The sequence below is a fragment of the Fukomys damarensis genome, unplaced genomic scaffold, assembly GCF_012274545.1.
Source record: "Fukomys damarensis isolate Sample0158 unplaced genomic scaffold, DMR_v1.0_HiC HiC_scaffold_39, whole genome shotgun sequence".
NCBI lineage: Eukaryota > Metazoa > Chordata > Mammalia > Rodentia > Bathyergidae > Fukomys > Fukomys damarensis.
Window position 1 is genome coordinate 98,798,105 of NW_022900951.1, and position 3,882 is coordinate 98,801,986.

Genomic DNA, 3,882 nt, shown 5'->3' on the forward strand with positions numbered 1-3,882 from the left:
AGAATGAGTGTTTCGATGTCATGCTGCAGAGGACTGTCATGCCCAATGCAGGCTGTAAAGAGTTAACCCCTCAGTTGGCTTGTTTATAAAAGTGAGACTATCTGAAGCCTACGTGCCAAGGTCAGAGTAACTGGCACCCAAATTCTGTTCCCACAATTAAAACCTCCGACTAGAAGGACAATGTTCCAATTATAACCATATATTTTGTTTATTCTGTTTCTAACTCGAAAATGCTTTGTCTCATCCTTTGTGAGCCTTGTTTACATTAATTTCCATAGAAACTGCACACATCTTGCCTTTACCCCAACTGATTGCCAATAAACTTCAGTGCCTCGGACTGGCCAGTGCCTTTGTTGGTTGCACTGGCATCGGTCATCCTGGCGTCTTGCTTTCTCTCCCCTAGTTCTGTCTTTTAGTTTTATTTCTCACGCCTGCATCATATACTGGGCAGGGTACTGGAACCTAACTTCAGGGGTCTCTGGCACCATGCTAAATGAAGGGTTCAGAGGTACAGAGACCCTAATGAGCAGATGACACTAAATAATTTCCTTTCAAATGTAAAATGCAAGATTTGGCCCCTGGGCCAGTTAAGCCTGATTGTCAATTTGACTGGAATAAGAAACTCCTAGAAAGGTGAATTAATTGCGAGGGCACTAACTTCAGATGAATTCATAACTGAATGAGGTACTAAGAGGTAGGGGCAGTTGGAGGAAGTCAGCCAGTATTGTCATTTGGGGGACTATAGGAAAAATAAGTTCTGCCTCTTAAAATTTTAATTACAGTGACAAAAAGCTCAGTAATACCAACTGACTGACTTAGGCCATCATTCCCCTTAAAGTAAACATAAACTAAAGTGTATGGCTGCTACCAAATTACCCAACTGAAAGTGAAGTGAAAAGGGATAGGGTGACAGTAAATTGTCCTGTGAAGTACATATACCCACAACATGTCAGCTTTTGCATGTGACAGATGTTAAATAAAACTGAACGTCAGGCAAAGCATGGCGTATTAATTTTTATGTAGTAAATTTCTGTTACTACATATTTGTAGCACATAGTGGTAACATTTTTGTGTGGAGCGCGTTCATGTATATAATGTATCTTAATTCCTTTTCCTCAGTTTTCTTTCTCTACCTTCCCTCCATCCTCCTCCACCTATTGATTCCCTTTCCATCTGAGAAAGATCTAGCTCTGTAATCCAATTATCTAACTTTCATTTTGCTCTGTCTAATTTAGGTTATTCCTTTAGAGGAAAACGTGATAGTTAAGCTTGTTTGATGTATTTCACTTAATATTACATTCTCAAGGTGCATCCATTTTCCTACAACTGACTCAATTTTATCTTTCTTTAGTACAAAGTAGTATTGATTCCATGTAAATATCACATTTTATTATTTTCATTCATCTGTTGATGACCATGTAAGCTTTTTTAAAGATCTACCTATTCAAAATTATGCTGCTATAACCATAGTTATTTATGGATCAGTGTAATACAGTTTCATTAAGTCTTTGGGAAAGATACTTAGAAGGGAAAGAGCTGGGTCAAATGGAATTTCTTGCTTTACTTTTTGAGGAATAACCATACTGATTTCCACAGTGATTGTACTAATTTGCATTTCCACTATCAATATAGAAGAGTTCCTCTTTTTTTTTTCAACACAGTCTCACTAGCCTTTCTTGTTATCTAATTTCTTTGTTGTGTCTATTCTTTCTAGGGTCAGATGAAATCTCAATGTTGTTTTAATTTTCATATCTCTAATAAAAAGCAATGTTAAACATTTTGTATGTATTTATTGGCCATTTATACTTCTGTGAAGTGCCAATTAAGTTCACTTTCTTATTTTTTGATTAGAGCTATTTTTGGGGATGGTCTAAATTTTGAGTTCTTTATATAGTCTAGAAACTAGTCCTCTGACTAAGAAATAGATGCTGAGATTCTTTGACCATTCTCTAGGTTTTGTTTTCACTTTTTTGGTTGTTTGTTTTGCATATATGATTTCATTTTTTACTTTCAGTACTATTTCCTGTTCAACAGGATTCTGTTTGGAAAGTCCTTGCCTACTCCCATGACTTCAAGTGTATTATTTATTTTATTTTCCAGCAGGTTAAGGGTTTCTGTTTTAATATTTTACTTTTTGATCCATTTTTATTTTAGTTTAGTACATTGTGAAAGATACTCTTCTAGATTTAATCTCCAACATGTGGATAGCCAGTTTTGCAAACACCATTTATTACAAAGGCTATCTTTCCCTCAGTGTATGATTTTTAGGCCCCTTTGTTAAAGATCAAATTGTTTCCAAATAGACTTCATTCCCAGGAGTGCAAAGACAGTTCAGCATATGCAAAAAAATAAAATAAATGTAACACATACAAAAAGAGAAATAAGGACTAAAATAACCACATTGTCATCAAAATCGACATAAGAAAAAAAGCATTTGACAGCATCCAAAGTCCTGATAAAAATCCTGAAAACAATAAGTATAGAAATACTTTATCTCGATCCAATAAAAAGCCATTTATGCCAAATCTACTTCCAACATTATGTTAAATGGGGAAAAATGAAAATCTTTGCCTCTAAAATCGAGAAAGGGTGTCCACTTTCACCACTCCTGTTCATCAGAGCACTCAAAACATTAGCAAGAAAAACTAGGCAGGAAAAAGAAATAAAAGTGATATGTATAGAGAAAGAAGTCAAGTAATCATTATTTGCATATTATATGATCCTTTACATAAAAGATCCCTCAAGTCCCCCCAAAATCTCTTGGAATCAATAGCCAAATTCAGTAATGTGTCAGAAATTAACATGCAAAAATCAATAGCATTCTTCTGCACTAATAAATTGATCCAGTGAGAAAGAACTTAGAAAATAAAACCCATTCACAATAGCAACAAGAAAAATGAATTACGAAGGAATTAAACTAATTTTGGAAGTGAAAATCCTCTACAATGAAATCTACAGCATGCCAAAAAAGGAAATTGAAGGAAACATCAGAAAATGGAAAGATATCCACATTTCCTGGTAGGCAGAACCAATATAGTCAAAATGGCCACATCTCCAAAACTGATATATACATTTAATGTACCAACAAAATACCAATGCATTCTTTACAGAACTGGGTAAAAATCCTAAAACGTGTAAGAAACAAGAAAAGAAACAGAATGGCAAAGAAAAAAATCCTAGGTGACAAGAGCAAAGTAGAAGGCATCACATTCCCAGACTTGAAGTTTTGTACAAAGCTACAGTGTAAAAATCAGACTAGTACTGGCTCCAAATTGGACATGAAGATAATTGGAACAGAATAGAGGATATAAAAAAATCTCTAAATCACATTCAAGTATTTGATATTTGACAAAAGTCCATGTTATGGCTTATATATCTAGATGTTCCCCCAAAGATGTATGTACTCAGAGTTTGGGCTTTTGGGAATGACACAATCATAGGTGTGTGATACTCTATTAGTCCACTGATGGGTTTAGCTCATAAATGTGACTGAATGGATTTATTGAAAATAGAAGACCCACTCTTGTTGTCAATGGCACCAACCAATAGGCTTGCAGCCCTGTTGCCCTGCCTTGGAGACAGCAGACTACGGATTGCACCCTATACAAATTGTAAGCTAAAATAAAACTTTCCTCCTTTAAATTATGGGTGTTGAGTATTTATCCCAGAAACAAAAAATTAGCTAACACAGTTCCCTATTTTCACTACTCATCATTTCCAAAATGAACTTTTATAATTCATCTATGAAGAAAAATGTACAATTTTTAACTTCTGCTTATTTTTCCTCACTAAAGATTGAGCCCAGTAGGTTTGTGCTAAGCTTGCTTGCTTGCTTGCTTGCTTGCTTTCTTTCTTTCTTTCTTTCTTTCTTTTTCTTTCTTT

The 3,882-nt window shown here is 34.9% G+C and overlaps 1 pseudogene; it reads left to right on the plus strand.

The window, feature by feature from the left end:
• The first annotated feature begins 486 nt into the window (after positions 1-486).
• LOC104855656 overlaps positions 487-3,882 on the plus strand; it is a 31,688-nt pseudogene continuing 28,292 nt past the window's right edge.